The sequence below is a fragment of the Podarcis muralis genome, chromosome 16 (assembly GCF_964188315.1).
Source record: "Podarcis muralis chromosome 16, rPodMur119.hap1.1, whole genome shotgun sequence".
Taxonomy (NCBI): Eukaryota; Metazoa; Chordata; class Lepidosauria; order Squamata; family Lacertidae; genus Podarcis; species Podarcis muralis.
The window spans coordinates 30,919,888-30,941,351 of NC_135670.1; the positions used below are offsets into that span (position 1 = coordinate 30,919,888).

At 45.1% G+C, this 21,464-nt stretch overlaps 1 protein-coding gene across 5 annotated transcripts in view; it reads left to right on the plus strand.

The window, feature by feature from the left end:
* The window catches only part of TANGO2 (transport and golgi organization 2 homolog), a 102,661-nt gene that overhangs the window by 12,114 nt on the left and 69,083 nt on the right, over positions 1 to 21,464 (plus strand). Inside the window, exon 1 of one of the 5 annotated variants that reach the window (XM_028708993.2) lies at positions 9,088 to 9,216. The exons of the other annotated variants lie outside the window; for them this stretch is intronic. The gene's annotated coding sequence lies outside the window, so the exon portion shown is untranslated. Of the gene's footprint in view, positions 1 to 9,087; positions 9,217 to 21,464 lie in introns of those variants that run through there. 5 annotated transcript variants of the gene reach the window in all.

Genomic DNA, 21,464 nt, shown 5'->3' on the forward strand with positions numbered 1-21,464 from the left:
AAGTGGAAGTGCACGTGTTGTGTGCCCATAAAAACAAGCAAGTGTTGTGAATCAAATGCACGTTAAAATTTAAGTATGTGCCAAAGTTTAATTTGTTTCCCAAGCAGCAGTACTTTACAGGTGTGACTGGATTTGGAGTTGTAAATGAATTGCTACACATCTTTAGGGCTTAATAAATGGCTTTCTTATTTAGTACAAAAGCAAGAGGGGGAAACAAGAAATTAATGCTGTTGGGTAACAGCTGAGAGAATTGATCAATGTTTTACCTGGTAACTGTGAAAAGCGATAAATACTCATGACTGCTGCTATGATTCCCCACCCCCTCCACAATTCTCAGGCATAACTCTTATTCTGGCCATCTGTTTCTGGCATTGCATAATAAAGCTGCTCTTAAGCACCCCCCCCCCAACCATTGTGCAATATTTATACCACACAGAAAGCATATGTGGTCATTCCTCAACCAGGGGTATTGTGCAAAAAACACCACCACTGAGTTTTGTTGTTGAAATATCTATTTTTTGTGTTTTCAGAATCACTTTAAAAGCTGACCATTTTAATGACTCGGTGAGAATTGAAATGTTATGCCATATACTAAAATGTAAGCAGGACTAGTTGTCAGTAGTACAGTGGTACCTCGGGTTACAAACACCTCAGGTTACAAACACTTTGGGTTACAAACTCCGCTAACCTGGAAGTAGTACCTCGGGTTAAGAACTTTGCCCCAGGATGAGAACGAAAATCGTGCCTGGTGGTGCGGCGGCAGCAGCAGGCGCCATTAGTGAAAGCGCGCCTCAGGTTAAGAACGGTTTCGGATTAAGAACGGACTTTAAGTTCATAACCCGAGGTACCACTGTAATTAATTTGTAGTTGAATTCTGGAGTAGCATAGAATACTTTAAACCTGTAGACTTCAACCTGATTAAACATAGGGCCCGTCTTCAATTCTAGCATGTCACATTGAGATCCACTATTTTCAAAGACAAAAGGTCTTAATTCCTACAGTCTCCTTAGCGATACAGGAAGCCCCCTTATAGCAGACTATTTGCCCTTCTGCCTCTGTATTTTCTACTGCCTCACCAGGGTCTCAGGTAGGGGTCTTTACTATCAGCAGCTACTTGACCCGTTTCCAAGAAAGGACCACAGCTCAGCGGTAGAGTCCTTGCTGTCAGCATCACCCTTGAGCCAGTGTCACCAACTGGACTCATCCACTTCAGCCCCGACTGGGCTAGGCGAGCTGGGTAGCACTTCCAGAGACCACCTTCTGCACAGGAACAGGTCAAAGTGCTGTGGACTCACAGCTTAGAGTTGTGAGCACCGGATTCACTCCAACAAGAAGACAGTCGTCGCACAGCAGAGTACAGCAGAGCATAAACGACTCGGAGAGCGGCTCTGTAGAATATCTTCTTTATTCAATCTACAACTATAATACACAACTATATACAGAGCTATATGAGGTCTAAGCAAAATGAATGCTGACATGCACTGAGTGTCTGCAGCTGGTCTTATCAGCAACCTTATCTAAACACACGATCTCTCTCTAACACTCAGTCTCTCTCTCTCCGACACACTGACGTTCGGCTGGAGTGGAATAAGTAGAGAGCAGAACACCGCCCCTCCTCTCTGGAAAATCACCAGACTCATCAGCAGATTCTTGGATATGGGAGGGGTGAAATCTTTGGGTCCTTGCAACTGGAAATACCGGGGATTGATCCTGGCATCGAATGTATGGGAAGCATGTGCTCACTGCTGAGTTGTGATCCCTTCTACAAATACTTCTGTCTTACTGCAAGTTTGAGGACTGCTGTCTTGAGAATACAGTGGTACCTCGGGTTACAAACGCTTCAGGTTACATATGCTTCAGGTTACAGACTCCACTAAGCCAGAAATAGTACCTCAGGTTAAGAATTTTGCTTCAGGATGAGAACAGAAATCGTGCTCTGGCGGTGCGGCAGCAGCAGGAGGCCCCATTAGCTAAAGTGGTGCTTCAGGTTAAGAACAGTTTCAGGTTAAGAACAGACCTCCAGAACAAATTAAGTACTTAACCCAAGGTACCACTGTATGCTGAAGTAGATTAAAGATTCATTCCCAAGTGTTTCCTGCAGTTTAATAAGAAGCATAAGAGCTCAGGAAGCTGCCTTCTACCAAGTTAGACCAATTTTGCTTTAAGCATGGCCTTCCCCAACCTGGTGCCCTCCTGATGTTTTCAACTACCCATCCTATCATCCCTGACTATTAGTCATGCTGACCAGGGTTGATGGGAGCAGTAGACCTAGACATCTGGAAGATACCAGGCTGGGAAGGTGGACCTAAGCTCAGTATTGTCTGCTCTGACTGCCAGTAGCTCTCCAGGGTCTTGAGCAGAGGTCGTTTCCATCATATGCTATCCTTTTAGCTCAGGGTTTCCCAAACCTGTCTCCCAAGCTGTTTTTAGACTACAGTCCCCATCATCCCTGACCACTGGTCCTGCTAGCTAGGGATGATGGGAGTTGTAGGCCAAAAAAAACAGCTGGAGTCCCAAGTTTGAGAAACCCTGCTTTTAGCTGGACATGCCAAGTGAACCTGGGATTTCTGCGCGCAGAGCATGTCTTCTACCAATAAGCTGTGGGCTCTCCCCCTTTTCACCTTCTCTTCTAAAAAAATAATAATTAACCAATAGGGTATTGTACGATTTGGCTGAGGGTTGGACACCAATGTTATGAAGGTCCATACCTCGGTCACAGTGCACTAGGTGGACTGCTGCCATGTGCTGGGGTGAGGATGTAGCAAGGCAGAGGGCAGCAAGGGAAGCACCACGATGAGGGTGGTGGCATTGAGTTCACAAGCACTTCCATATCGTGTAGAAATGTCGTATCCTGACCATGCCTAATAGCTGTATACATACCGTGTTTTGCAGTTAGATATTGGTGGGGTGCGCTCCCGTTGCTCTGTCCCAGCGCCTGCCAACCTAGCAGTTCGAAAGCACCCCCAGGTGCAAGTAGATAAATAGGGACCGCTTACTGGCGGGAAGGTAAACGGCGTTTCCGTGTGCTGCGCTGGCTCGCCAGATGCAGCTTTGTCACGCTGGCCACGTGACCCAGAAGTGTCTTCGGACAGTGCTGGCCCCCGGCCTCTAGAGTGAGATGGGCGCACAACCCCAGAGTCTGTCAATACTGGCCCGTACGGGCAGGGGTACCTTTACCTTTACCTTATTGCTTTGCTTAATGCAAGGATGAGGTTGTATCTCACCTCCATAGATTGTTAGGCTCCCAGCTCCCATCAGCCCTAACCAGCACAGTCGGTTGTCATGGATGATGGGAGTTGTAGTTCAGCGACAGCTGGAGACCCTTAGATTCCCCAGCTCTGGATTTGCTGTATCTTAATTTCTTGCCTATAATGTTTGCACAGAACCAATTGGTATGTTGAGAATTCGTGGTATTCTTTGGATCATCTGCAGTGTTTGTCACAGACGCTGAGGCTGTCAGAAGGAGCAGAGGCTTTGTCCAGGCACCCTTCCATCATGTGTGGACATAGCCAAGAACCACCCCCACCCCCCCAGCAGTGTTTTATATTGTTCCTTGTATCTCATTTTAATTGCCGTGAATGACACTAGAAGCCAATTTTTGGGACTGGCAAAGGGGATGAAAAGTGTTGCCAAGATCCTCAGCCCCTGTCCCTATTACATCTCCCTCAATGTATGTCTCTCGGCCGTCTTTGGCACACTTTCTTTTTCCATGCCCATATATTCATCGCTTTCTCTCTCAACCCACCCACCTCCACAGACAGGGAAATGGCCCTTGATTCCCCAATCCCACAGATTTCACTGTTGCCATAGCCTTCTTTTCCCAAGCTCCCTTTATCATAGCTTGTGAAAGGCATTCCTGTGTGCTCCAGTGTGTGAGCTCCATGCCACAGTTGTGTACATAAGGTTCAGAAATAACTATTTAAAGCAGAGTTTCCCAAACCTCTTAAGTTCATTGACCCCTTGATGTGCTTACAAAGTTGTCCTGGACCCCAACCCAAATTCTTAGGAATGTACATCAAATAAAGTCAAGAAATGATGAGGACCAAGGCACGATATTTCTAGAAGCAGTAGTAATGTACTGGGGATAGTTTCTCCCACAGCATGCTGGAAATTAGTCAGAAACATGGTCTTGCATTGCATATTTGGCCCTACAGAAGTTGTTGGACTCTCAGCTTCCAACAATGCCAGATAGCATGGTCAGGGGTGATGGGTTTTGTAGTACAGCAGCATCTGAAGGGCCATCCCTGGTGTAAAACTACAGAACTATGTGCAAGAATGCAGACATATGTATGTTATTGCATAATAATAAAAAGCCACCACAATCTATAAGTATGGCACTATTTAAATAGGAACATGTTTTAACAATTCACAACAGTACCCACCCTACAGGCTAAAAAAAAGATGGGATCACAAATAATCAAGAAATAGACATACTGAGGTGTACTGCTGGCAGAGCAAACCAACTAAGAAGTAAGTCCTACTGCATTCAGTATAGCTTACTCCCAGGTAAGTGGGGGTTAAGGATTGCAGCCTTGTGCTTTTCATATCAAGTGAGTTATCAAAATCAAAACATCTCAGTGTCTCTTAAATGCTGAGATCAGAATTCCTTACTTTCCAGAACAAATTTTGCAGCCCTCAATATGATTGAAAATAATTTCTTTCAAGGAGAAAGCATATTTCTCTATTGGGATGTACATAAGGAACTGCAACAAACCAGTTCATGGAAAGGTATACACAAATTTGATCTTTGTAATTGTGCAGTAGAAACTACCAGGAATGGGGAAAACAGGTTTCAGGTAAAAACCCAAAGGTACCTGGAAATCCAAGCTGTGCTTGTTAAAGTAGGAACTCATTCAATTGACCATACAGTGGTACCTCGGGTTACAAACGCTTCAGGTTACATACGCTTCAGGTTACAGACTCCACTAAGCCAGAAATAGTACCTCAGGTTAAGAATTTTGCTTCAGGATGAGAACAGAAATCGTGCTCTGGCGGTGCGGCAGCAGCAGGAGGCCCCATTAGCTAAAGTGGTGCTTCAGGTTAAGAACAGTTTCAGGTTAAGAACGGACCTCCGGAATGAATTAAGTATTTAACCCAAGGTACCACTGTATTCATCACATAACAATAAATGATTCTTCAATATTGATTTTGCACAACTGAGCTATGTGGGATGGTTCTTTTAATCACATGAACTCTCCTTGGTCCATGTCCCTCTGGTATACTCAAAAGAGTTGAAGTAGTTTTCTTTGTTTCAAGTATTCATTTTAGTAAGTATGGGGAGCAAAATATTTTAAAAAATATTCCATTGCCTTCCTTTGGTTGTGTTAGTAAAAACGCAGTTGTGTGCATCCCTCCCCATCCCCTTTATTTTCTCGTTGCATCTTAAAAATCAAATGCAAACTTGTTCTTTGCTTTTACATAAGCTTACCAATGCACTTCTTTATTCAAAGGCCGCTAAGTGAGTATTTGTTGTTGTTGAACAACAAACTGGCAAATCAAGGCTCTGAAATAGATTTCAATTATTATAACAATGTTAAGCTGTCATGTTTTTAACAGATCCATATAAAGTTAATCACATAGAATAAATAAAATATGGAACAAAGGGTGATAACGAGAAGCAGCGATGTGAGACAGGCAAAATATTGGAAATGTCAGCTTTAATGTGCCCATCACTTTATGATTTATATCTCATTCTACTCTGGTCTCTCTGTAGCTACTGCTGTAGAGGGAGCTTCATTAATAATGACTTTAGAGGTTTGTAGTAATATTCAGCAAATTGCAGCGGCTTGCAGAGGTGAGTGAAATGATGCTGTTCCATATCAAATTATAAGGGGGTAAAAGGCAGTAATGATCAGGATCTAGGCACTCCGGTAAACTAATAGAACAGTGTTGGGGAACCCGGAGCCCTCCAGGTGTTTGTGAACTACATCTCCAGTCATCCCTGACCGTTGGCTATGCTTGCCTGACGTGATGGGAGTCCAGTGACACCTGCAGGACTGCAGGCCCCTGACCCTGGTAACAGGTTGTCAGTCTGCATCGATATTGCTTGCTTCTCTGCTGCAGTTGGAGATGCACAAAAAGGCTTTAGCTAATTGCTTGAAGGCTAGCTTGTTGACGGCCTGTCAGGGCCTGTGCATTTTGGATATAAGCTGTGACAGTAGGACCATGTGTTTGCATCCTTCTCATTTGTGTGCTGCTGTGTGCTGAATATGGCACACACATAACTAGGGAGGGGGGAGAAATTATATTCAGCTCACATTTAATGGTGAAAATACCTATTTCACACTTTCCGAAGCAATAGGCATTGGCATCTTTAGAAATTTGCACTTCTCCAAATTTTGCAATGAAGTCATCCAGCCAAGTAATGTGTGTAAAAATCCATATATTAAGGTAAAGTATACTTGAAGAGGCATGTATTAGTGAAAGTCATATACAGAAATGCATTATATTCGGGGAAATGTATATTAGGCAAAATTGCATATAAACTTGTGTATATCAAGGTAAATTCGGATTAAAATGCCGATGAATTTTTATGAGGACAGGGTGGGGGGAAACAGTTCACAAGCTAATGCAGAAACTGAATTTAAGAGAGGAACAACTAGAAACTGAGAGAACTCAGATTTGACAGATACACCCATCCCTATACATGGCACATGTAAACTATAAAAAAAAAAGAGTTTTAAAATTCACTTTTAAATATGCAGCCGTACCTCAGAAGTCGAACACCTTGTGAGTCAAACGTTTTGGCTCCCAAATGCCGCAAACCCGGAAGTGAGTATTCCGGTTTGCGAACGTTCTTTGGATCTGGAACGTCCGACGTGGGTTCCACGGCTTCTGATTGGCTCCAGGAGCTTCCTGCATCCAATTGGAAGATGTGCCTTGGTTTCCGAATGTTTTGGAAGTCGAACGACTTCCAGAATGGATTCCGTTCAACTTCCAAGGTACGACTGTATAGACTGCCAGCTTTCACTCTTGCCTGCCTGTTTTTACTCAGAATTCTGCTCTATTTCTTAGCGCGTGCATTTTTGACCTGCCTGCAGTGATGACAAAGCCTTCAAATAACCTAATTGGTTAAACATTAAGTCTTTGGCTGCTGCTGCTCTCTCTGTTCAAAGCACATTAAAGACCTGTGCTGAGACTATTAACTAACAAAAGATACTCACCACAGATTCTTGGTGTTGAGAAAAGACTACAGTTTTCTTCCTTTGTGCGAGTTGTGGTGGTGGCTTTATGAAAAATGTATGTTTGCATAAAGCAGCATGAATTCTTAAAGAAGACAAGCGGTGGAATGTGTAATGACTTGGGCTTGATAAGTTGCAATTTGTCCTGTGAAGAATTCAATCCATTATTTTAGTGCTGTAAGGCAAGTGCTTCCTATTACCATCATTCCGCCTGGTACCCTTGCGCACCGCAGTGGAATATAAGTGCCAGCCATTGTGGAGCTTCTGGCCTGGCTTTTGCCCTTCATAAAATACTGCGCCCTGGAGAACGCGTTTGCTCCTTGGGGAGCAAACATGTTGGAGAGCAATATGGTTACTGTGTACACCATTGCCATCTCCGCAGCTCCAGAATTCGAAAGCTGCAAGTTTATAACTGTAATTATGGATTGGGTCCAAGGGACCATGAAGAGAAGGATCACAGCTGCAAGGGCTGTTTGCAGTAACATGATACTTTGTGTAGTGCTCTTCGGATGCCCACCCTCTTGCAAGCAGAACACTGCATCTGGATTTTCACATTTTCTCATGCAAAGCTTTAGAGCAGGGGTAATCAACGTGGTGATCTCCAGGTGATCTTGAACTTCGACTATCATCATCCCATATGAGGTTGACTCGGAAACTACTACTAATCCAGAATGGGGCAGCTAGACTGGTGACTGGGAGCAGCCGCAGGGACCATTATCACACCAGTCTTGAAAGACCTACGTTGGCTCCTGGTACGTTTCCGAGCACAATTCAAAGTGTTGGTTTCTGAGCACAATTCAAAGTGTCTCCACCCCCATCGTTCAGCCCGGACACTGAGGTCCAGTGCTGAGGGCCTTCTGGCAGTTCCCTCTCTGCAAGGAGTGAAGCTACAGGGAACCAGGCAGAGGGCCTCCTTATGTTGAGTGGTGCAGTTTATCAGTAGACCTAAGATTCTCCTGTACTTCCTTTGCTCAGGCACCAGTCTGCTTGATGTTAGAAGAACATAGGAAGCTGTCTTATACCAAACCAGACAATTGGTCAAATCAAATATCTTTAATAAGGTCAATGACCAGCAAGCAATTTATAAAATAAAATATGACATTATAAGTAATATTGTGCTAGAGGTAACAGTGGAAATATGGCCAAATCACATAATTGGTGCTTATGTTTATGACCAGGTTTCGACTTTTAAGGTTTTAAGGATTCAATTCAAATGTCACTACTGTTTATTATCGTTCCTTCGATGTTTACAATTTGAACTCCGTTGCTGACATCATTGCTTGTCTTATTCTTGTTGCAATGTAACAGTACTTTGCCACAGACCTGTTGATTTCGGGCTCTTTGTCAGCTAAGAGGTGTCTGATACAGGTGTCGTCTGTACTACGAGGTATTTTCCTCAGAATCGGCTCGATCAGCTCTTTTCTTGAGTCTCGATATAATGGGCAATATAAGATGACATGCCCGATGGTTTCGATTTCGTTGCTGTTACAGGGACATAATCTTTGTTCGATTGGTATTTTGTTGTATCTTCCCTCTAGAAGACAATTGGTCTATCTAAGCCTAGTATCGCCTGTCCTAAATCGCAGCAGCATTCCAGGGCCTCAGGCAGAGGTACCCTCCTAGTCCTACCTGAAAATACCAGGGATTGAAGTTGGATCCTTCTGCATATAAAGAAGCATATGAACTGCCATTGTGTTCATGGTCCTTCATAGAGAGAGAGAGAGACTGGTATTTTGATGCTTTCTTCCGTTGCTTTAGATAAAGAATGAAAAAATAGCTGCATTCGTCAAAACAAGTAAAAAAGCTGCTTGTACTTTTGACCTAGTTTCCTTTCTCTCCCCACCCCATCCTTCGAGCCAGCTTTTTCTTTTGTCAACAAAAATTGTGATTTCTTTGGGAACAAGACATCCGGTTCCTCTTTCTAGGAGTCTGACTGTCTCTCTGCAACTGTCTCTCTTCACTCTTTGGAGTCAAACAGGCTGGGTCACTGCTTGAGGGCTGTACGAATGACCTGTGGTTTCTGAATCCCCAACTGGTAAGTGAAAAAAGGAGAGATGTGGCTGGAATGATTTTGGATACATACAAAAAAAAGTGGTGAAATGTGTCCCCGCTAGCTATTAAAACTCAGTTGGACTGCTATCTGCGTATCTGAAATATTTAAACCATCTATTCCTTCGGGCAGAGTTTTCAACGGCTAGAGTACTGCCAGATCAAAAGTCCTGTAGTGAAAGGCAACAGAAATCTGTTTTTCCCCCTCCTCTTTGATGTGGATTGGCTGAAAACTGCAGCTAAAATTATGGGCTGCATCCTCTTCCTATAGATCCACCATATACTTGGGTCGTTGTTGTTTTCATTCAGGCACCAAGGCATTTTTGCATTTGATTTCCTATAGCTACCAACTTCATGAATGGAACAAATTTAAGATTAAGATACAGAGCGGTAGTGGGAGTGCAAATGAGCTTGGTTGTGCTTGCAGTGACCCTTTCACCATCTGCTCTTGTAATCAGCCTATGGTGATCCTGCCGCACTGTGTTGCCTTGTGCAGGTGGAGGCGGAATAGCTGTAGCTCCGTGAGTGGTTGATCATTTGCTTTGTGCGTAGAAGGCCCCAGGTTCAATCCCTGGCACCTGCAGTCAGAAGGGTCATCTCATAGCAGCACTACTAAGCAAGTTGGTGTTGCTTGATGCAAGACAGCTTCATATTAGAAGTAGCTCAGTGCTAGAGCATCCACTTTGTGCTCAGAGCGCCTGGTTTCAACCCCCAGCATCTCCAGGTATGGCAGGAAATGTGTAGGCAATGCTGAGTTAGATGGACCAAATGGTCTGACTTGGTATAAGATAACTTCCTATATTCTGTTCCCCACCCCAAACCTGATCTTCCCTTCTGGGTTCTTCTTCCACTTTGTGCAACACCACTCTTGAAATCTGCCTGTTCTTTCCAAGTGCATCACCCTGATAAAAGTTACAAATCACACCTTTGGGTAGAGCAATTTCTCACCTACCTCTCCACTTCATCCCCTTCCCTCTGCTTTCCTCTGCTTTCTTCTGTGCTGGTTAGCTGCTGGTTGTGCCTCATTCATCATTCTCTGTGCCAAACCATCATTATATGCCCCAGTGCCCAAACACCATGCGATCTATTTTCTGCTGGATGCTTTGCTGACTTATTTGAATATGCTGTGTGTGTGTTTGTGTGTGTGTATTAGTCAGGATATGGAATAGTGTGTGAACGGGACCACACAGGTGCAGCCTTCGTGCTGCTGGGGGGTCAGCGTCTGTATATGGCAGGACAGTACTGAATCAGTGCAAATATTTAACTAAATGAAAGGGGGAAAGATTTGGGGGGGCAAAAAAGGTAAACTTAAAAAGCCGGTGTATACATACACCGGTGTATGTAGCTTGCGGGTTGGTGGGGTCCGTGCAGAGCTGATCCAGCCATTAGGCAGGGTGAGGCCACTGCCCCAGATGGCACACCCGTGGATGCCCTGCCACCTCTGACAGAGAAGCTGGCACCAGATTTTGCAGAGTGCAAGAGTTCCCCCCCCCCAAATCAGCACAATCTTTCCTGAAATGGGCGCCAAGGGTGGCACAGCTTCTCTGCCAGCAGTGGATATGGCAGGGCACACAGTGGCGGCAGAAGCAGATCGGTGGTGGCAGAAGCAGCGGCAGGACAGCATGGCACTTCCTATTTCACCTCGAGTGGTGAAACAGGATGCCTCTGCCCCTGGGTCCACGACTCTAATGGTTTGTATTAGGGTGAGGTAAGCTAGCTTTGTTATTTTCTATTTCGCACTCAAATTCCCAAAGCTATGTCTATGCTTTTAAGCCTTTTCTTAACTGTCTTCTATTATAAATGCTTGTATTTATAACCTCCTTAAAGCGTTGCATTTATCCTGGTGTGGCTTCTTGAAGTAAGTGTGGCTCCGAATCTGATACCTGGCTGCTTGGTTCTGTGCTGCCAAATAAAGCGTCGACTTGGGGCTCAAAAGACAGTGAGTGGTTTATTTGGCTCTTGTCTTTGTGAACTCCAAGGACACCCAGAGAACAATCTGACTTTCCCCTAGCTCAGGTTGGGGGATAGTAGGGATGGAAACAGTGCTACCTGACAAGGTTGGCTTTTACCCTGGCTAGCAATTATCTAGGATCCCCAACACCAAAGGATCTCCAGTGGGCCGTCGGTTGTTGGGGAGGGTGTTTGTCCAGGTCTAAGAACACCCACCAGGAGAATCTTTTGCATGATCCACCACCAGTGGTTATGAAAGCATCAGCACCAAAAAGCTGAAAAGCAATCTCCGGTATCCCAGCAGTACAAACTTTGCAGGGAGTAAGAGTCTCGCTCTTGTTTTGAGCTCTTGAGATGGTCGGTTTGTGCCAAGCAGCTTTTCTCGGAGCCTTGCGGCAGGCACCAGCTTGATGCAAACAGCTGCTTTGGCTTTAATACTGGAACCAAATTAACTTCTACTTGCCGAAGTAAACTTCGCCACTCAGTAGTGCATTTTAATCGGCAAACGGAGACGAAAATCTCCCGTAAAGCAACCCTCATGAGTCTTTGCAAGCCATTAACTGTCAACAGTTTCTTTTGATTGAGTAATCCAATTAATTTGCTGGCAGGGTTCCCAACGAAATGCTGTTGCTGCTTATAGTTATCTGACATCTGTCCTTAAACTTGTTACATCCACTTCCTTTGGTGGGAGATTGGGGCGGGGGGTTGGGGTTGGGAGGGAGCGTTCCATATAGGCCTCTGGAATTTCCTGCTAAAATTAATCAAGATGTCTTACGGAAGTAGGCTAACAAATTTGTTGTGGCGTAAGTTTTTGTGGACTCGAGCCCCCCTTTGACAGAAGCATGTGGTCAAATCTTAGTTGGCAGGTATACACAGCAGAAAATTGTAAGGTGAAAGTTGAATTGCCAGGAGATACTGAAATCAGTGATTATTAGAGTTTAAATGTGTGTTAAATAGCCACCTTTACATCAGCAGATGGGTGATAATTGCTGAGATGATTGTATTACTAATATTTATAGTGGGGCAAGGAACCATTTTGAAGAAACAGTCATAGATATCACAGGTAGCCTGGCATTGGTAAACTAATTAACATATGTAGAATGATTAAGAAAATTTTGTCTCTTTAAGTGGAATTGAGTCTGCAAAAACTTGTGCCACAGTAAATTTGTCTTTAAGGTGCCACAAGACTCTTTGGCTGTTTTTGCTGCAACGTTGCTAATCTCTCTGGAAATCTGTTAAATGTTAACCTCTCAGCATGCCATGCTTCAACCAGAGAGGGCTGTAACTTGCTTTGGAATTGTAAATTTTGTTTTGATGTCTTTTCGAGATGCATGTTTATAGAAGTTTGGAGAGAAGCGGGGGAATGACTTGTCATGGATGCTTCCTTGGCTGGCTTCCAAGGGGTGAGAGTGATGAAACCATGGTTCTTAATTTTGGAACACTAAAACAAGACCCATGTGTATTCACATTGCAGAATGCCGTTCTGTTAAGATATTTTCTTAATGCTTCATGCCTTGTGTCATTCATCGGCTGGGGGTATGCAATGAACACATTTTCAGCACGGCAAACCATCAGATATTTAATACTGTGCTGTGTGTATTGTTTGTGTAGTATTTACAATTTAGGGGCTTGAAACAGGGCGAGGCACCGTATTTTTCGCTAATTAAGATGCACCAGACCACAAGACGCACCTAGTTTTTGGAGGAGGAAAACAAGAAAAAAAATATTCTGAATCTCAAAAGCCAGAACAAAAGCAGTGAAAGCAGCAATCCCTCTTGCTGTTCTGGCTTCTGGGATAGCCGCGCAGCCTGCATTCGCTCCATAAGACGCACACACATTTCCCCTTACTTTTTAGGAGGGAAAAGGTGAGTCTTATAGAACAAAAAATATAGTGGTGCCTCGCAAGACGAAATTAATTCGTTCCGCAAGTTTTTTCTTCTTGCGAGTTTTTCGTCTTGCGAAGCACGGTTTCCCATAGGAATGCATTGAAAATCAATTAATGCGTTCCTAGGGAAACCGCTTGCCAGGCTGGCGGTGCGGAGAAGGGCTTTTCTCCCCACTGCAAGCCTTCAGGACAGGTACGTGAACAGAGGGGAAGGCGTGCAGCGCTTTCCCTCTGTTCCCGGGGCTTGCGTGGGAGGAGGGTTTTTCCTCCCCACCGCCAACATTCAGAACAGCATTCTGAATGTTGGCGGTGGGAAGGAAAACCCTCCTCCCACCCCAAGTCTTCAGGAAAGCCATCCGAAGCCGGGCGGCGGGAGAAGGTGTCCCCGCCCGCCGCCCGGCTTCGGAGCATCGTTCCAAAGCCGGGTGGCGGGAGGAGGAGTTCCCGCCCCGACGCCCGGCTTCGGAACGATGCTCCGAACCGGCTTCATAGCTTCGTTCCAAAGCCGGGCGGCGGGAGGAGGCGTTCCCGCCCCGACGCCCGGCTTCGGAACTTCGTTCCAAAGCCGGGCGGCGGGAGGAGGCGTTCCCGTTCCAAAGCCGGGCGGCGGGAGGAGGAGTTCCCACCCGGCTTCGGAACGATGCTCCGAACCGGCTTCGGAGCTTCGTTCCAAAGCCGGGCGGCGGGAGGAGGTCCGAGGACAGTGGGGAAGACGCGCTGCAGTTCCCCGCTGTCCCGGAGATTTCCCTATGGGCTTTCGTCTTGCGAAGCAAGCCCATAGGGAAATTCGTTTTGCCTTTCGTCTAGCGGGTTTTCCGTCTTGCGAGGCGTTCGTCTTGTGGGGTACCACTGTACGGTCATTTCCCTCTGCTGTGTTGCACATTGCAGTCTTACCATCGCTGCATGGACCAGGGAGGGGCCAGAGAGATGTCTTCACACAATGCCCATCACCTGATTTGTTTCCACATGCCGAACTCCAGTTCACCGAAGCTGTCATCTGAGCATGTCCAATGGCTGTCCAGTGTACACGCCACATCTTCACTGCAGCTCTTTCAAATCAGACGGAAGCTGATCTGAGGGAAAGTGCACCAGACTGGAGTATTTCTCAAGAAGCTACAGGATTCCTCTGGGTTGTGTCCTCAGCTTAAAACCAGAGGTGGGAGCATGATGAAGCCGGATTAAGTGGTTGTGGGTACACAGCCTCTGTCACTTGCAAAACGCTAACTAACATCCTCAGGATTCTGGTGTTCACTTAAAAAATGCCTCTTCTCTTGCCTCTTAAGATCTTTCAAGGGAAACTTGTTCCATTTAAGGCACAGCAGGTGAATCTGAGATCCAGCACCTTCTCGCAAGTGGCACTTGCCCAAAGAAACTCAGCTTTTAGACTTGCAAAGAAATACCTTCCCCCTTGCCCCAAGATGGCTTTCAGCCGATTAGAATGCTGATGTTCAGATTTCAGACTTACCAGTAGCTGAGCAGTTCCTGACCTGTCTGTCCTTAGTTGTTTTTTAAATTTGCTATATCCAATTACTATGATGTGATATTTATGCTGATTTTATGAACTGCCCGAGGAGCTTCTGTTCAACTTTAGTACAAGTCTCTACTGTATTAAAGAGTCAGCTGATACTTTTTGTGAAATAATAGCTATTGGCTAAGATCAAGTTAAGTGCTTTGGGGGGGGGGGTAAATGCTTCAGGTCCAGCATTTCAGCCATTGAGTTGTAGGTCTGATGTGGCCATAGCTCAGTGGTACAGCACCTGCTTTTCATCTAGATATACCTGGGTTAAATTCCCAGTATATTTCCAGGTAGGGCTGGAAAAGGCTGCCTACCCGAAATCCTGGAAAACCGCTGCAAATCAGTGTAGAAATACTGAACTAAATGGACCAATGATGTGGCTCAGTTTCTGCCTTGAGACCAGCAAGTCTCCCATGTAAATGGGGACAGTGGCTGATATTGGGGGCTCAAATTTCAGCAGTGCCCTGTGTGATGCCAAAATTCGGTGCCCCTCCGCCTCTCACGCTGCGTTGTAAATCATATTTTCGGCACCCCAGAGCTCCACACTGGTTGCTCTCCCCTAAATCCGCCTCTGATGAGGATTCTTTTGTTTCTAGTAGGAAAGAACAGGCTGCTTCATTGACTGTTGTCTTCCGTTGGAACATATCAATTAGCAAGAGAACAAGGTCCTCTTTAGTTTTCACACTGACACCGCCTTACCCAGCAGTTGAGCATTTCTGCTTCATGGCTCCCCAGCGTATTCTCAAAGGCCGTTTGATAAAGGAAATTGTGGCACTTGACAGTAGAGGGCAGTAGTTTGCAGATGCTTGTTATCTGCTGCATTTTGGCAGAAGCAAGGCCCAGAAGTGCCTTTTGCTGTTAAAAGTGGCAAAAAAGGAGAACTTTCTCGCAAAGTGCCTCAAGACTTCCAGCCTGTGTTTATTATTACAGTGGTACCTCGCAAGACGAATGCCTCACAAGACAAAAAACTCGCAAGACAAAAGGGTTTTTGGTTTTTTGAGTTGCTTCGCAAGACGAAAACGTCTTGCAAGTTTGTTTCCTTTTTCTTAAAACCGTTAATACAGTTGCGACTTGACTTCGAGGAGCAACTCATAGCACGCGGTGTGGTAGCCTTTTTTGAGGTTTTTGAAGACTTTGGTGATTTTTGAAGCTTTTCCAAAACTTTTCCGAAACCGTGCTTCGCAAGACGAAAAAATCGCAAGACGAAAAAACTCGCGGAACAAATTAATTTCGTCTTGGGAGGCACCACTGTATTATTATTATTATTATTATTATTATTAATGATTTCTCACATCCTCTGTAGCAAATGACTTCATGGTTTTATGATTTTTAATGGCAGAAAATATTTCATTATTTGTTTACAAGTTGCAATGCAAAGTGAAGCAATATACTGGATGATTAAACAGAAGAATAGAAATGCATGAACTGTCATCCATGAGTCCTGGGTAGGTTGTGCTGCGGAGAATGTTCACAACAGAAGATGACAAAGAAGAAAAATAGTTTATTATTTATACCCCGCCCATCTGGCTGGGTTTCTCTAGCCACTCTGGGCAGCTTTCAATAGAGCATTAAAATCAGAATAAAACTTCAAACATTAAAAACTTCCCTAAAATAGGGCTGCCTTCAGATGTCTTCTAAAAGTCAGATAGTTGTTTATTTCCCTGACATCTGACGAGAGGGCGTTCCACAGGGCGGGCGCCACTACCAAGAAGGCCCTCCCCCCCAAAAGATTGCTTTGTTACTTTTGATTTGTACGATGAAATGTTTTACTTTGGACAGATAGCAGCATCTCTTAAATATTAAGGAAGGATGATGGCATCTCAAGGTGTAGCCGAGCCGCACTGAAAGCTGCCTTATAGAGAGTCAGACTGTTGGTCCACCTAGTATTGTCTACACTGACTGGCAGCTGCTTTCCAGGATTTCAGACAAGGGTATCTCCCAGCCATGCCTGGAGCTGCTGGGGATAGATAGAACTTGGGACCTGAAGCAGGGAGTTGTTGTTGTTTAGTCGTGTCTGACTCTTCGTGACCCCATGGACCAGAGCACGCCAGGCATTCCTGTCTTCCACTGCCTCCCGCAGTTTGGTCAAACTCATGCTGGTAGCTTCGAGAACACTGTCCAACCATCTCGTCCTCTGTCGTCCCCTTCTTCTTGTGCCCTCTATCTTTCCCAACATCAGGGTCTTTTCCAGGGAGTCTTCTCTTCTCATGAGGTGGCCAAAGTATTGGAGCCTCAGCTTCACGATCTGTCCTTCCAGTGAGCACTCAGGGCTGATTTCCTTGAGAATGGATAGGGTTGATCTTCTTGCAGTCCATTGGACTCTCAAGAGTCTCCTCCAGCACCATAATTCAAAAGCACCAATTCTTTGGCAATCAGCCTTCTTTATGGTCCAGCTCTCACTTCCATACATCACAACTGGGAAAACCATAGCTTAAACTATATGGACCTTTGTTGGCAAGGTGATGTCTCTGCTTTTTAAGATGCTGTCTAGGTTTGTCATTGCTTTTCTCCCAAGAAGCAGGCGTCTTTTAATTTCATGGCTGCTGTCACCATCTGCAGTGATCATGGAGCCCAAGAAAGTAAAATCTCTCACTGCCTCCATTTCTTCCCCTTCTATTTGCCAGGAGGTGATGGGACCAGTGGCCATGATCTTCATTTTTTGATAGCCTTATTCTTCATCAATTTGTCTAACCCTCCCCTAAAGCTATCCTAGTTGGATGCCATTACAGTCCTTTAGTTTCATACTTTAAGTATCTGCTGCCTGAAGAAGTGCTTTCTTTTATCTGTCCTGGATCTTCCAACATTCAGCCCCATTGGATGTTTTTCTTGAGTACCAGTCTCATGAGAGAGGGAGAAATATTTTCTCTTCCCCCACGCCGTGCATAATTTTATAACTTCCATCATAGCACCTCTCGCTCACCTTTTATGTAAACCTAAAAGTCCCAAATGTTGCAGCCTTTCCTCGTAGAGGAGCTGTTCCAATCCCCTTGATCATTTTGGTGGCCCAATAATGACTAAATTAGAAATATGGCAGAGGGCAGCTGACTTCATATATTTTTTATGTTTTGTTTTCAGTGTTTGGTTTTACAGTGGTACCTCAGGTTAAGTACTTAATTCGTTCCGGAGGTCCGTACTTAACCTGAAACTGTTCTTAACCTGAAGCACCACTTTAGCTAATGGGGCCTCCTGCTGCCGCCGCATATATTTTTTATGTTTTGTTTTGAGTGTTTGGTTTTACAGTGGTACCTCAGGTTAAGTACTTAATTCGTTCCAGAGGTCCGTACTTAACCTGAAACTGTTCTTAACCTGAAGCACCACTTTAGCTAATGGGGCCTCCTGCTGCTGCTGCTGCCGCACCGCCGCAGCCCGATTTCTGTTCTCATCCTGAAGCAAAGTTCTTAACCTGAAGCACTATTTCTGGGTTAGCGGAGTCTGTAACCTGAAGCGTATGTAACCTGAGGTACCACTGTACAGTGGTAACTCGGAAGTCGAACGGAATCTGTTCCGGAAGTCCGTTCGACTTCCAAAACGTTCAGAAACCAAGGTGTGGCTTACAATTGGCTGCAGGAGCTCCTGCAGCCGATCAGAAGCTGTGTCGGCCGTTCGGGTTCCAAAGAACATTCACAAACCGGAACACTCACTTCCGGGTTTGCAGCATTTGGGAGCCAAAATGTTCAACTCATAAGGCGTTCAGGATTCAAGGTACGACTGTATTGTCATTTTTCAAACGAATGTTTTGTTTTATGTAAACCTCCTTAGAGGTTTTTCTTGATTAAGCGGTATGTAAATATTGTTGGGGACGCGGGTGGCGCTGTGGGTAAAAGCCTCAGCGCCTAGGGCTTGCTGATCAAAAGGTCGGCGGTTCGAATCCCCGCGGCGGGGTGCGCTCCCGTTGCTCGGTCATAGCGCCTGCCAACCTAGCAGTTCGAAAGTACTCCCGGGTGCAAGTAGGTAAATAGGGACCGCTTACTAGCGGGAAGGTAAACGGCGTTTCCGTGTGCAGCTCTGGCTGTCCAGAGCAGCGTTGTCACGCTGGCCACGTGACCCGCAAGTGTCTCCGGACAGCGCTGGCCCCCGGCCTCTTGAGTGAGATGGGCGTACAACCCTAGAGTCTGTCAAGACTGGCCCGTACGGGCAGGGGTACCTTTACCTTTACCTAAATATTGTTGAACAAAATCAAATTTTTGGCAACTGAACATTATGGAACCTTGACAGTGGGTAGTGGACTTCTGTCAGTATTGAGCTGATCTGTGGCTGGTTTGGCAGGCTTGAATTAGTTTTAAGATTTCATATGAACACTGCACATGCAACTCTGTTTTTAGTGGTAAAGAGCAAAAAAGGAAGGGAGGAAAAAACCCAGTGTGAAATGCTGCAGAAAATGGCTTCCTTCTGTTGGAATTAAGAATGTGGGATATTGTGGGAGGGTTTGGCGAGGTACTGTGAAATGTAGGGCTTGAATTAGAAGCAGAGCGTAGCGTGGAAATGAGAAAAGATCACTTTATCTTGAACAATGTTCCTGGGCTCATAAAAAATAATTTAATTTGTTTTCAATAAAAACCCCTTGGTCATCACTCACTGGGGCAAGGTTAAGTTAATTATTCAGCGCCGTTATAGAGTTCAGGTATTGATCTGCCTTTCTGCTGTACCGCCATCTCCACATTCTGGAAAACCCTTAATACATGCAGGCTGTCTGTAGCAGTGAAACATTTGGGAGTTCAGCTACTGCCATTGTAATCACCGTTTTCAGTGCGGGGTGGGGGGGACGGAGTAAGGCTACATTGCGGTTTCATTACCAGACACGGTCCCCAAAGTGGGACTTTCTAGAAAATATTTGAAAAGGTAAAAGAATGTTTTTCGAGCCATCCAAATGTGACTGAAATCTTTAAGCAGGCTGCAAATGTAGGGATTTTGTGTTAGGAAATGCACACGAAGCAAGTACCATGCTGCCTTAAACCAGGTCAGACGATTTGTCCATTAAGCCCCATATTTTGTCTCCTTTCCCTTGCAGCAGCAGTTCTTCTGTCTCTTTTCCCTTTGTCTCCTTTCCCTTGCTTGCAGCAGGTTGAATCCTGACAAGACAGAAGTACTGTTTTTGGGGGACAGGGAGCAGGTTGGTGTGGGGGATTCCCTGGTCTTGAATGGGGTAACTGTGCCCCTGAAGGACCAGGTGTGCAGCCTGGGAGTCATTTTGGACTCACAGCTGTCCATGGATGCGCAGGTTAACTCTGTGTGCACGGCAGCTGTCTACCAGCTCCACCTGGTACACAGGCTAAGACCCTACCTGCCCGCGAACTGTCTCGCCAGAGTGGTGCATGCTCTAGTTATCTCACGCTTGGACTACTGCAACACGCTCTACGTGGGGCTACCTTTGAAGGTGACCCGGAAACTGCAATTAATCCAGAATGCGGCAGCTAGACTGGTGACTGGGAGTGGCCGCCAGGACCACATAACACCAGTTCTGAGAGATCTGCATTGGCTCCCAGTACGTTTCCGAGCACGATTCAAAGTGTTGGTGCTGACCTTTAAAGCCCTAAACGGCCTCGGTCCTGTATACCTGAAGGAGCGTCTCCACCCCCATCGTTCAGCCCGGACACTGAGATCCAACACCGAGGGCCTTCTGGCGGTTCCCTCATTGCGGGAAGTGAGGTTACAGGGAACCAGGCAGAGGCCCTTCTCGGTAGTGGCGCCCGCCCTGTGGAACGCCCTCCCATCAGATGTCAAAGAGATAAATAATTACCTGACATTCAGAAGACATCTTAAGGCAGCCCTGTTCAGGGAAGTTTTTAATATGTAACGCTGTACTGTTTTTAACACTGATTGGGAGCCGCCCAGAGTGGCTGGGGAAACTCAGCCAGATGGGCGGGGTATAAATAATAAATTATTATTATTATTATTATTATTATTATTATTATTCATGGTCTTGGGGAGATGATCTTCCCCGTCACCTTATTGCAGGGGTCGGCAAGCTTTTTATACCCATGGACACATCTGGATTTTTGAGCAAGCGTTGTGGACACCACCACCTCACTTCCCTCCTCCTCTTCATCAAACTGCCCCCTCCCCTCAAGAAAGTGAGAGAAAGAGTGCAGAAACACACATGCACACATACTCTCTCTCTCTCTCTCTCACACACACACACACACACACCAAGGGATCTGGGTAAATGTTAGATTGGATCTGAGTCTTGACAAGCACATAGAGCTGAAAGAGGAAGTGAGAAAGAGTGTCACTCTTGTAACTTCCTCCTTTGATTCCGTGTGCTTCTTTTTTTTCCTTTTTCTTTTTTTGATAACAATTTATTAATTTTCCAAAATTGCATAAAAGAATAAAAAATAAAAAATTGAAGTAAAATAAAAAACAGGGAAAAAATCATAAGTAAATTTTGCTTGACTTCCCTCCCCTCCCCCTCTTGGTTTGATTGTTTAATACTTGTTCATGCATGTCCATAAAACCTTATACGTATTCTTCATGATCCAATTTTAAACCTTCTTCATCTTAATACAAGTGACATTAAAAAGTTATACTAGTGTAAAAATCTGTACACAAAGCTCAAAGGATATGCATTAAAAATTTACCCCCTTTTTAAAATTCGAAGTCCTTTCTTTCTTAGGTTTCAAATTATCTAATTTATCCTGTGTAGTTCAAAAGTTTATTTTGCCAATCTTCTTCTTTGGCGGAGGCTTCTTCCTTCTGTCTTGGCCTGGCATCGACTCTTGAGTACAGGAACAATACCTTTCGTTCAGTAAGTCCATCAAAACTTGTACATCTCAATATCATATCTTGAAATTTTTTTCCAACAACAGTCATTTTCCACATAACTCAGGTGGTCAGAAAGGCCCAACAGAGACTCCATTTCCTCAGGGTCTTGCGAAAGAATAATGTT